This window comes from Oncorhynchus keta, chromosome 15, assembly GCF_023373465.1.
Source record: "Oncorhynchus keta strain PuntledgeMale-10-30-2019 chromosome 15, Oket_V2, whole genome shotgun sequence".
Lineage (NCBI taxonomy): Eukaryota > Metazoa > Chordata > Actinopteri > Salmoniformes > Salmonidae > Oncorhynchus > Oncorhynchus keta.
Window position 1 is genome coordinate 27043829 of NC_068435.1, and position 14085 is coordinate 27057913.

The 14085-nt window shown below is 41.0% G+C and overlaps 1 long non-coding RNA gene across 1 annotated transcript; it reads right to left on the bottom strand.

Moving 5' to 3' along the window:
- Positions 1-802: 802 nt before the first annotated feature.
- Positions 803-6119, bottom strand: LOC118395114 (uncharacterized). The gene is made up of 3 exons (XR_004827895.2): positions 6015-6119; positions 1059-1218; positions 803-948 (listed from the first exon to the last, which is right to left on the bottom strand). It is a non-coding gene; the product is annotated as an uncharacterized LOC118395114 (long non-coding RNA).
- Positions 6120-14085: the final 7966 nt, after the last annotated feature.

Here is a 14085-nt window from a genome sequence, read left to right on the forward strand (position 1 = left end):
ATATTTTGATTTGTTTAACATTTTTTTGGTTGCACATGATTCCATGTGTTATTTCAGAGTTTTGATGTCATCACTATTATTCTACAATGTATATAAAAAATATTTTAAAAATAAGAAAAACCCTGGAATGAGTAGGTGTGTACAAACTTTTGACTGGTACTGTATGTTCCCCAATGCCTGAATGAAACATTTTGGGACCTTCTGTATTACAGTACAGTAAAGTAAAGTACAGTAAAATACAGTAGAGCAAAGTATAGTTCAGTACAGAAGGGCACAGTAGAGTATAGTACAGTATAATGTACTGTATTGCACCCTACTTTACTATAATGTACTCAACTCTACTGAACTAAACTGTACTCTACTGAATTAAACTGTACTCTATTGTACTCTGCTGTACTCTACTGTACTGCACTCTACTGAATTAAGTTGTACTGTACTTTATTGAATCAAACTCTACTGTACCCTGTTCTCTACTGCCCTGTTCCATACTGTACTCTACTGTACTGAGCCGTACTGTACTGTGCTGTTGAAGCTTCTGAAACATTGTCTATACGCCTATTATTTGTTCAGATTTAGTCAGGTCCGGGAAGACCAAATGTGTACTTGTTTGGGGGTGGAGCTCATTAGAATAATATCCATTTACATTTTGGTCATACAGCAGACGCTCTTGACCAGAGCGACTTACAGTCAACTAAGGTAGATAAATAACAACATATCACAGTCATAGCAAGGAAAACATATTTATGTTACCGATACTGAGAATGTGATTGTTGTTGAAGTGCTCTGTTGGTTTATTCTGGAGGTTGGACTACTTTGAAAATCATCACTGACAGTTTTAAAGCTGTAATTTATTTTATTTTTTTGTATTAATAATAACAAAACATAAGTGCATGTGACAGATGGAAGCAATAATACATAATATATGTTGCAATCTTCGGCTCCTGTTTCCTATATTAAATGGATTGAAAAATAATTTGTTATATGATGTTTATTTCATTGAGAATACACTGAGTGTACAAAACATTCAGAACACCCTGCTTATATTGAGTTGCACCCACCTTTTGCTCACAGTACAGCCTCAATTGGTAGGGATATTGACTCTACAAGGTGTCAAGTGTTCCACAGGGATACTGGCCCATGTTGACTCCAATGCTTCCCACAGTTGTGTCAAGTTGGATGTCATTTGGGTGGTGGTCCATTCATGATACACACGGGATACTGTTGAGCATAAGCATAAAATACCCAACAGAGTTGCAGTTCTTGACACAAACCATTGCGCCTGGCACCTACTACCATACCCCGTTCAAAGGCACTTAAATATGTTGTCTTGCCCATTCACCCACTGAATGGCACACATACACAATCCATGTCTCAAGGCTTAAAAATCCATGCACTGATTGAAGTGGAATTAACAAGTGACATCAATAAGGAATCACATCTTTCACCTGGTCAGTCTATGTCATGGAAAGAGATGTAGTTCATAATTTCTTCTACATTCAGTGTATACGTTGCATTCGGAACGTTAAATCCTTTAAAAAAATTAAATCAATATTAGTGTATCTAAACACAATACCCCATAATAACAAAGCAAAAACGTTTTTTTTTAGACATTTTTAGAAAATGTATTAAATATAAAAAACATACCTTATACCTTAGTATTCAGACCCTTTGCTATGTGACTCGAAATTATGCTCAGGTGCATCCTGTTTCATTGATCATCCTTGAGATGTTTCTACAACTTCATTGGAGTCCACCTGTGGTAAATTCAATTGATTGGACATGATTTGGAAAGGTCTATATAAGGTCCCACAGTTGACAGTGCATGCCAGAGCAAAAACCAAGCCATGAGGTTGAAAGAATTGTCCATAGAGCTCCGAAACAGGATTGTGTCGAGGCACAGATCTGGGGAAGGGCACAAAAAAATGTCTCCAGCATTGAAGCGCCCCAAGAACACAGTGGCCTTCATCATTCCTAAATGGAAGAAGTTTGGAACCACCGAAGACTCTTCCTAGAGTTGGCTGCCTGGCCAAACTGAGCAGCTGGGGGAGAAGGACCTTGGTCAGGGAGGTGACCAAGAACCCGATGGTCACTCTGACAGAGCTCCAGAGTTCCTCTGTGGAGATGGGAGAACATTCCAGAAAAACAACCATCTCTGCAGCACTCCACCAATCAGACCGTTATGGTGGAGTGGCCAGACAGAAGCCACTCCACAGTAAAGGCACATGACAGCCTGCTTGGAGTTTGCCAAAAGGCACCTAAAGGACTCTGACCATGAGAAACACGATTCTCTGGTCTGATGAAATCAAGATTGAACTCTTTGTCCTGAATGCCAAGTGTCACGTCTGGAGGAAACTTGGCACCATCCCTACGGTGAAGCACGGTGGTGGCAGCATCATGCTGTGGAGATGTTTTTCAGAGGTAGGGACTGGGAGACTAGGCAGGATCGAGGGAAAGATGAACGGGGCAAAGTACAGAGAGATCCTTGATGAAAATCTGCTCCAGAGCGCTCTCAACCTCAGACTGGGGCAAAGAATATCCTTCCAACAGGACAACAACCCTAAGCACACAGCCAGGACAACGCAGGAGTGGCTTCGGGACAAGTCTCAGCCAGAGCCAGGACTTGAACCTGACTCAAGAAGACTTGAGGCTGTAATCGCCAAAGGTGCTTCAACAAAGTACTGAGTAAAGGATCTGAATACTTATGTAAATGTGATATTTCATTTTTTTATTTTTTCATACATTTGCAAACATTTCTAAAAACCTGTTTTTGCTTTGTCATTATGGGATATTTTGTGTAGATTGATGAGGGGGAAAAAGTTAAGGGATCTGAATACTTTCTGAATGCACTGTATATGCAGTTGAAATTTGGCCATAGAATCCATGACCAAAGAAGATGTATTTTCAACATCTGTTTCATTCAGAACTGAAGATTACTCTGATTTCAGCGTCTGTAAAAAAATATATTTTAATGTATGGAAACGTCTTTTCAAAGATCGGAAAATACATATTTTCTTTCATTCAAAACCAGTAATGAATCTAAATTCAACATCTGGAAAATACATATTTTCAACTTCCCGAAAATATGTATTTTCACCTTTCATTCAGAACCTAAAATTAACCTAACTGGTATTTTAGATGTATTTCCAGCGTCCTTTTGCCTACGACAGATTTGAACCTTGTCAACTAGGGGGTTTGAACTTGCAACCTTCCGGTTACTAGTCCAACACTCTAACCACTAGGCTACCCTGCCGCCCCTAGTTAACATTAGCACACGGTTTGTAGGTCATACCTTTTCACGTGGGGACATGCTAGCTAGCGTTAGCCCACCAAGGAAGGGATATTTAGCTAAAGTTAGCTAGTTAACGTTAACTCACCGTTCGCGTAGTCAGACTTGCTAGCAAACGTTAGGCCGGCACCATGGCATGGATAGGTGGTTAGCTACCACTTTAAAAAGTCTGACTAGAAGAACGGTAAGCTAATGTTAACTAGCTAGATACAGTGGGGCAAAAAAGTATTTAGTCAGCCACCAATTGTGTAAGAGGAGGCCTGTAATTGTCATCATAGGTACACTTCAACTATGACAGACAAAATGAGAGAAAAAAAATCCAGAAAATCACATTGTAGGATTTTAATGAATTTATTTGCAAATTATAGTGGAAAATAAGTATTTGGTCACCTACAAACTAGCAAGATTTCTGGCTTTCACAGACCTGAACTTTTTCTTTAAGATGCTCCTCTGTCCTCCACTCGTTACCTGTATTAATGGCACCTGTCCACAACCTCAAACAGTCACACTCCAAACTCCACTATGGCCAAGACCAAAGAGCTGTCAAAGGACACCAGAAACAAAATTGTAGACCTGCACCAGGCTGGGAAGACTGAATCTGCAATAGGTAAGCAGCTTGGTTTGAAGAAATCAACTGTGGGAGCAATTATTAGGAAATGGAAGACATGCAAGACCACTGATAATCTCCCTCGATCTGGGGCTCCATGCAAGATCTCACTCCGTGGGGTCAAAATGATCACAAGAATGGTGAGCAAAAATCCCAGAACCACACAGGGGGAGCTAGTGAATGACCTGCAGAGAGCTGGGACCAAAGTAACAAAGCCTACCATCAGTAACACACTACGCCGCCAGGAACTCAAATCTTGCAGTGCCAGACGTTTCCCCCTGCTTAAGCCAGTACATGTCCAGGCCCGTCTGAAGTTTGCTAGAGAGCATTTGGATGATCCAGAAGAAGATTGGGAGAATGTCATATGGTCAGATGAAACCAAAATATAACTTTTTGGTAAAAACTCAACTCGTCGTGTTTGGAGGACAAAGAATGCTGAGTTGCATCCAAACACCATACCTTCTGTGAAGCATGGGGGTGGAAACATCATGCTTTGGGGCTGTTTTTCTGCAAAGGAACCAGGACGACTGATCCGTGTAAAGGAAAGAATGCATGGGGCCATGTATCGTGAGATTTTGAGTGAAAACATCCTTCCATCAGCAAGGGCATTGAAGATGAAACATGGCTGGGTCTTTCAGCATGACAATGATCCCAAACACACCGCCCGGCCAACGAAGGAGTGGCTTCGTAAGAAGAATTAAGGTCCTGGTGTGGCCTAGCCAGTCTCCAGATCTCAATCCCATAGAAAATCTTTGGAGGGAGTTGAAAGTCCGTGCTGCCCATTAATAGGCCCAAAACATCACTGCTCTAGAGGAGATCTGCATGGAGGAATGGGCCAAAATACCAGCAACAGTGTGTGAAAACCTTGTGAAGACTTACAGAAAACAAACTATTGAGATAAACTTTTGTTATTGACCAAATACTTATTTTCCACCATAATTTGCAAATAAATTCTTTAAAAATCCTACAATGTGATTTTCTTTTTTTTTCCATTTTGTCTGTCATAGTTGAATTGTACCTATGATAAATTACAGGCCTCCCTCATCTTTTTAAGTGGGAGAACTTGCACAATTGGAGGCTGAATAAATACTTTTTTGCCCCACTGTAAATCAAGACTGTGTGAATGCATGAAACTACAATACAGGCGGGATGTTCTACAAAAGTCAGATTCTTTAGACAACATACTAGAATTGAGTTACGACTCATCTAAGTCTGGTATCCGTGCTTGCAGTGCTTGAGGGGTCACTACAGACCCGGGTTTGATCCCAGGTTGTGTCACAGCCGGCAGTGACTGGGAGACCCGTGATGCGGCACACAATTGGCCCAGCGTTGTCCGGGTTAGGGGAGGGTTTGGCCGGCCGCGATTTCCTTGTCCCATCATGCTCTAGCAACTCCTTGTGGTGGGCCAGACGCCTGCAAGCTGACTTCGGTCGCCAGCTGGACGGTGTTTCCTACCACACATTGGTGTGGCTGGCTTCCGGGTTAAGCAAGCAGTGTGTCAAGAAGCAGTGCGGCTTGGCAGGGTGGTGTTTCGGGGGACGCTTGGCTCTCAACCTTCGCCTCTCCCGAGTCCGTAGGGGAGTTGCAGCAATGGGACAAGACTAACTACCATTTGGATGTCACGAAATTGGGGAGAAAAAGTGGTAAAAGTAAGAAAAAACAATTGTATGAAAAAAAATAAAGGCAACGGAAAGAGTTAATGGTTTGGACAGGGGTCTCTGATCGCTGATGAACGGTAGCTGATGCCGCTTTCAAAACAACTGGGAGTTGGGAAATTTCAGACTTCCGACTAAAGTGCATTCAAAACAACTAGGAGCTCTGGAAAATAGCTCTGACTGGGAAAAAATGTATTTGAACGGTCATCCAACTCAGAATTCCAACTCGGGAACTCGGGCCACTTTCTAGAGCTCTGACTTTCCGACCTTTAGATCACTGACGTCATGATTTGACCTCTATTTTTCCAAGTTCCCACTTGTTTTGAACACAGCATGACAGTGTTGGCTAGAGATGACGTGCAGGAGCTTCCTGCAGGAATTTGTAGTCTTGCTGAGGACTTCTCTGTTGCTGATAAGCATTTCATTTTTTTGAGTAAATTGAGGCGAATATATTGATAAAACTCACCTTATCCGAGAGAGAATTACATGGCTATCAAAACGTCACCCCAGGGTAAGTCTACACGAAACACAGACCTTATATGAAGTAGTTTTAAAATCCCAGATGCAAAAATGAACGGGGAAAAAAACGATTGAAACGATTACCGGATTTTACCACTAGGTTTTATGGGTATTATGACACGTCCACTGTGCCGGACTATAGTGGGTCAATTTCCGCAACTGGTGTTGAAGCGCGAGGCTCAATTTCTCTGCGGTTTTGGTCCTGCTGTGAACAGTGTAAAGCGAACCCGACTGTGTGAGAGCAGTTTTGCATCTCGCTCATCTCAATATCTACGGTGCTGCTCGTGGCAACGTAATTTCATTGAGTCTAGTTACCTTTAAGATTGATGCCATCATTTTCTGTCCATTATAGCAACCAAGACTCCATCAGATGATGTGAGAAACCTACATGTATAGAACATATATCGTGTTTATATCTTCCCTACAGGTTATAGAAAGAGGAGAACTCTCTCTCTACAGGTTATTGAAAATGTGCTCTTTTAGTATTTCTCCAATAGGATTCCTCAAGTAGAAAGTCCCCCACTACTATGTCAAAGATAATAAAACTAAAATACTTTAGGAAATACTACAGTATACTATAACCTGTAGGGAACACAATATATGGTCTATACCTGGCATGTATGTTTCTCACTTACGGTCACACAAATTGGGATATGGGGGATGGAAATAGGCAGGGTATATGTAAATTAAATACTGTCGTATTTACTATAGTTAAAAATATATACATCTTAGGAGCCCTTGGTTTCCTTGGCAGACCATAAAGAAGCTACGGCTGGCTAGCAATGATTAAAATATACATACAGATAGATGTAGGATCTTAATTTGACCCATATTGTCACAGAAAAATAATCCTGTAGCAACAGGATTTGAACGTATGTTTTCACTGAATTGATGCAAATCACGAAGCTCATCAGAATTTCCTCCAAATTTTCAGCAACAAAAGGGCGATCAAATTAGGTTACTACATCTGTACCATGACATGTTTTATTAAGAAGTCAAGACCACTTGGAATCGAGAGCAGCAAGGTCCATCTTAAAGTATGTGTGGGCCTATTTTTGTTCTTGATTTTTTTATTTTAATTGCAAGAAACCATACATAGAACGTCCATTTAACCAGTCATAGTACTCTATTACAGTCATTGTATTTCCTTTTTAATGGATTGTAATGGTTACCCACTATAAGCAGCTCAAGAACAGCACAATTGACATGATATATCATTAATTTGAAGTGCCTCATAACGTTGCACATAGTAGACCATCAAACTCACACGCCCGTGTATGTCTCTCTGCAATTATCTGGTCTGAGACCAGTGGTCGCTCAACAGTCACCTTGCTATAGGACAGGTAACTCAAATGAACTCGTAGGAAAAATATCATAGTAGTTTTAAGTGACTATAAATCTGACATGAGCCAGTATGTTCTCAGTGCTGCACACAAGATACTTGTACTAAGTCCACATAAAATGTTAGTGTATTGTGTTGATATTCTATTTAATTGAGACATGTTGAAAATGCTATAATCCTTCTCTTATAGCTTTTTTCAAACTATCAGGTTTTTATAGGTTTCTTGCTTGATTTACTATTGACAAGAAGCTGAGGCGAATTGGCAAACAACATTGTGTGATGTATGAAAGCATGACAGGGTGGTAGGCACAAAGTGAGAAGAGAATTAAGGAAGTGTGCAAGTGTGCATATGAAGCCATTGGACTAAATCGAGTGATTGATTCCTGTGTATAGAATTACAAATTTGCTTGAATTTAAATACAGTGATTTTATTCCTTATACTGTACATCAGGAATAAAGTACCTCACATTCTTCGAAGTATAAAATTGGTTCCTAATGCAGCATTTCATTAACATGGAGGAAAGAAAATGGAAAATCCATTAGAAAATGATACAGTGGCAAAAAAAAGTATTTAATTGTAAAATATTGATCTACGTTTTATGACAAATGAACCTCCCAGGAATGGGTGTTAATAGATTTTGAAACAACCATTAATAGCACATAAAACATTTATGGTTGTGAGCATATCATGTGCTAAAAGAAATCATTTATTTTGTTCATACTGTAGGCTTGGACAAATACAGGAGCTGTTGGCTGCTGTAATGGCAGAAACTATGATTGAATGTTTCAGATAACATGTTCCTAGAAGCTATATTGATTGTTCATTGTCTTGGAGAAGGAACAGGTTCCAGTTTCCATTACTTTGAGGGCAAGAATCATATATTGAGAGAAAATTACATTTACATGACTATATTGAGTGAAAATATTGGTAAAACTTCTGGTCGGTCTGCCACACGATACTCTTTTTCATTGTCCTTCAAGCCGGATATGGATAATGATCATGTAGGCATGGATGTTGCCTGGGGGCATCATGTTAACATTTGATGTAAGATATGTTAGTGTGACTCCGGAGTGGGTTTTGCTATGGTGTTCAAAGGCGGGGAAAGTCTTCTGAAGAGGAAGTGATGTATAGCTTTCCCAGCATATTCATGAGCTTGTGAAAGGTTATGGCCAAATGTGAAAAATGTGTTAGTGTAGTTCAGCAGAATGGTTATCCACTTGGACCTCATGCTATTAAAAAAAACAGTCAAGGTCTACAGTAATGGAGTCTTTTGAGAAAGACTCATGAAAAGTTTGCATCTATGGGAATTTAGCGCCATTGCATCATTAATTGGCACTGGTTGTTCTCTGAGAGTGAGCCTTCCAGCTACACTGCATTCCCCCGCTGTCTGCCTCTGCTGCCAGCCAGTGCCCATGTACACAATGCCAGTTTAATTAATGACATCACTAAAAGGTTTGGCCCACTAAAGTTTGCAACCTGTTTAATATCCTAAGTGCCTCTGCACCTCTCTCAATCTCCCAAAGGTACAATATGAAGAGGGATAAATCAATACTAGCTAGGCCTAAACCTCCATACCACCACCTACAGCATTAGCAGCAGCTCATCCCCTCTCCCAAATAAGTTGAAAGATATCAGCTAGTTCTTACCCAAAGTCTGAGACATAAAGACAATTACAATCAAATCAAATTTATTTATATAGCCCTTCGTACATCAGCTGATATCTCAAAGAACCAGGCTATGTGGGGTGGCCAGTCCTCTTCTGGCTGTGCCGGGTGACGATTATAACAGAACATGGCCAAGATGTTCAAATGTTCATAAATTACCAGCATGGTCAAATAATAATAATCACAGGCAGAACAGTTGAACCTGGAGCAGCAGCACGGCCAGGAGGACTGGGGACAGCAAGGAGTCATCATGTCAGGTAGTCCTGAGGCATGGTCCTAGGGCTCAGGTCCTCTGCGAGAGGGAAAGAGAGAATTAGAGAGAGCATACTTAAATTCACACAGGACACCGGATAGGACAGGAGAAGGAGAAGTACAGCAGTACTGCAGTACTGCAGCATAAATAGTGGAGGCTGAGACAGGAGGGGTCAGGAGACAGTGGCCCCATCCGACGACACCCCCGGACAGGGCCAAACAGGAAGGATATAACCCCACCCACTTTGCCAAAGCACAGCACCCACACCACTAGAGGGATATCTTCAACCACCAACTTACCATTCTGAGACAAGGCCGTGTATAGCCCACAAAGATCTCCGCCACGGCACAATCCAAGGGGGGGCGCCAACCCAGACAGCAAGGTCACATCAGTGACTCAACCCACTCAAGTGATGCACCCCTCGTAGGGACGATATGAAAGAGCCCTAGTAAGCCAGTGACTCAGCCCCTGTAATAGGGTTAGAGGCAGAGAATCCCAGTGGAAAGAGGGGAACCGGCCAGGCAGAGACAGCAAGGGCGGTTCGTTGCTCCAGAGCCTTTCCGTTCACCTTCACACTCCTGGGCCAGACTACACTCAATCGTATGACCCACTGAAGAGATGAGTCTTCAGTACAGACTTAAAGTTTGAGACCGAGTTTGCGTCTTTCACATGGGTAGGTAGACCATTCCATAAAAATAGAGCTCTATAGGAGAAAGCCCTGTCTCCAGCTGTTTGCTTAGAAATTCTAGGGACAATTAGGAGGCCTGCGTCTTGTGACCGTAGTGTACGTGTAGGTATGTACGGCAGGACCAAATCAGAGAGATAGGTAGGAGCAAGCCCATGTAATGCTTTGTAGGTTAGCAGTAAAACCTTGAAATCAGCCCTTGCCTTGACAGGAAGCCAGTGTAGGGAGGCTAGCACTGGAGTAATATGATCAAATTTGTTGGTTCTTGTCAGGATTCTAGCAGCCGTATTTAGCACGAACTGAAGTTTATTTAGTGCTTTATCCGGGTAGCCGTAAAGTAGAGCATTGCAGTAGTCTAACCTAGAAGTGACAAAATCATGGATTAATTTTTCTGCATCATTTTTGGACAGAAAGTTTCTGATTTTTGCAATGTTACATAGATGGAAAAAAGCTGTCCTTGAAACAGTCTTGTTCTTCAAAAGAGAGATCAGGGTCCAGAGATCAGGGTCCAGAGTAACACCGAGGTCCTTCACACTTATTTGAGATGACTGTACAACCATTAAGATTGATTGTCAGATTCAACAGAAGATCTTTTTGTTTCTTGGGACGTAGAACAAGCATCTCTCTTTTGTCGGAGTTTAAAAGTATAAAGTTTGCAGCCATCCACTTCCTTATGTCTGAAACACATGCTTCTAGCGAGGGCAATTTTGGGGCTTCACCATGTTTCATTGAAATATACAGCAGTGTGTCATCCGCATAGCAGTGAAAGTTAACATTATGTTTTCGAATGACATCCCCAAGAGGTAAAATATATAGTGAAAACAATAGTGGTCCACTGAAAATTACAGTTGATTTGTCAGAGGACAAACCATTCACAAAGACAAACTGATATCTTTCCGACAGATAAGATCTAAACCAGGCCAGAACTTGTCTGTGTAGACCAATTTGGGTTTCCAATCTCTCCAAAAGAATGTGGTGATCGATGGTATCAAAAACAGCACTAAGGTCTATTAGCACGAGGACAGATGCAGAGCCTCAGTCTGATGCCATTATAAGGTAATTTACCACCTTCACAAGTGCAGTCTCAGCGCTATGATGGGGTCTAAAACCAGACTAAAGCACTTCGTATACATTGTTTGTCTTCAGGAAGGTAACAGCCTTTTCTAAAAATGTTGAGAGGAATGGAAGATTCGATATAGGCCGATTAGTTTTTTATATTTTCTGGGTCATGGTTTGGCTTTTTCAAGAGGCTTTATTACTGCCACTTTTAGTGATTTTGGTACACATACGGTGGATAGAGAGCCGTTTATTATGTTCAACATAGGAGGGCCAAGCACAGGAAGCAGCTCTTTCAGTAGTTTAGATGGAATAGGGTCCAGTATGCAGCTTGAAGGTTTAGAGGCCATGATTATTTTCATCATTGTGTCAAGAGATATAGTACTAAAACACTGACAGCATCAATGTGAGAGAATGACAATTTGCAACAATTTGATTCAGGGAACTCATGAAGCCGCTGATACAATGTTGACGCTTAAAGGATCACATGCTTTACAATCCTATATCTGGTATATACCGATGTACATTGTATGTGCAATGTAATGCAATGCACAGTGTCACAATGTGAAATTCTATTCCTTTAATCTGGAGAGGGTATCGCTTCGACGCCATTTGCTTTCCCCAGTGCAGTCTGTCAGGCTTAATTGGAAGCCCTATTACAAGACTCTAATCTGACTCTGCTGCTCATTGGAAGTAATTCATTCAAGGCAGTGTCTATAAAAAGCCTATAACTCTCACTCCAGTCTCATCTTCTCCTTTATGCTCTCTCTTGCTTTCCAAAACATTGAATGAAGAGGGAATTATGAATTAATAAACCCACCATTTTCACTTGGTTTATGTAAGATGCAGGCCTAGACAATACTTTAGATGTGTGTTGCTGAGTAATTTACTTATCTCTTTAAATTCATAGAGGGGTTATTTTCAGTTAAATCTATTTCTAAGGTGTAATCATTGGAAAGGTAATGTAATCATTATACAGTAGGTATTGGTTCGAGTAGCTTGCGGCCCACTGTTTTAGCCAACCAAGGTAATCAGGAGTAGTTTTTGTTACAAGAGGTCTAAGCTCTTTTTTTCACACAGCAAATGTAGTCCAATCAGTCCCTCTCCCACTAATGCAGCACCGGGCCTGACTCTATTTATAAGACTGGGCGACTGAGGATGGCAGAATCGATTATTCAGACTGACTCTGACTCTTCATTCTTATGAGCTGTTATTTAATGACTAGAGATAAAAATAGAAATAGAACCTTACTTGAGGAGCTGAGGGAGGGAACGAAGGAGTGGACTTTTTAAGGTTCGGGGGTGATCATCATTTTCTTGGTTCATCTATTATTGATTTTCAAGAAGAAAATGATGCTGAGTGTGAATAACAAGGAGAGTTACAGTGTGCTCCAAAAGTGACACATTTACTGTAAATGATAATGGAATGGTTCTAAACAATTCTACATTAATGTGGATGCTATCATGATTACTGAGAGTTCTGAATGAATCGTGTATAATGATTAGTGAGAATTTCATGAGGCATAAATATCATCCCTCCACAAAATGCTAACTTCCCCTGTTATTGTAATGGTGAGAGGTTAGCATGTCTTGGAGGTATGATATTTGTGTGTCTGTAACTTTAAACCTCATCATTATTCACGATTCATTCAGGACTATCTATAATGGGCACAAAATAATCTGAAACACAACCAAAGCATCCAGTTGGGATGTATCACCGTCTGGTACGACAACTGCAGTGCCTGCAACAGCAGGGCTCTTCAGAGGGTGGTGCGGTCTGCCCAAGGCATCACTGGGGGCAAACTACCTGCCCTCTAGGACACCTACAATCAAGGACAACAACTACCCGAGCCACTGCCGGTTCACCCCGCTATCATCCAGAAGGCGAGGTCAGTACAGGTGCATCAAAGCTGGGACCGACAGACTGAAAAACAGCTTCTATCTGAAGGCCATCAGACTGTTAAATAGCCATCACTAGCACCTTAGAGGCTGCTACCCTATATACATAGACTTGAAATCACTGGACACTTTAATAATGTTTACATATTTTGCATTACTCATCTCATAAATAAATACTGTATTCTATTATATTCTATTGTATTTTAGTCAATGCCTCTGTAACGGATGTGAAACGGCTAGCTTAGTTAGCGGTGTGCGCTAAATAGCGTTTCAATCGGTTACGTCACTTGCTCTGAGACCTTGAAGTAGTAGTTCCCCTTGCTCTGCAAGGGCCGCGGCTTTTGTGGAGCGATGGGTAACGATGCTTCGAGGGTGACTGTTGTTGATGTGTGCAGAAGGTCCCTGGTTCGCGCCCGGGTATGGGCGAGGGGACGGTTTAAAATTATTCTGTAACACCTCTCCGCATTGCTCGTCCAAATATTTAAATATTCTTTATTCCATTCCTGTACTTTAGATTTGTTTGTATTGTTGTGAGATTGTTAGATATTACTGCACTGTTGGAGCTAGAAACACAAGCATTTCACTACACCCGCAATAGCATCTGCTAAGCATGTGTATGTGACCAATAAAATTTGATTTGAACAAAGAGCAAATGCATCCAACAAGTTTGTTGAGTCACAAGCTTGATGCAATCATTGCGTGCTAGGAATATGGGACCAAATACTACACTTTTGACTACTTCAACTTTAATACACATAAGTGAATTTGTCCCACTTTTGGTCCCTTAAAATGGGAGGACTGTGTACAAAAATAGCTGTAATTATAAACGATTCACCCGAAATCAATGAAAATATCCTCAAATTAAAGTTGACAGTTTCCACTTTAACCTCATCGTCATTGTATAATTTCAAATACAAAATGCTGGAGTACAGAGCTAAAATAACAAAAAATGTGTCACTGTCCCAATACTTTTGGTGCTCATTGTATAGAGACCATAAATATTGGTGAGAAGTAAGAATTTAGTAAGAATTTCCCAGAGAGGGCAAGGATGTATTTGGGCTAAACAGTGTTTCTAGTGACAACCATTAGAAACAAACACCATTGTAAAGTATTAATTTT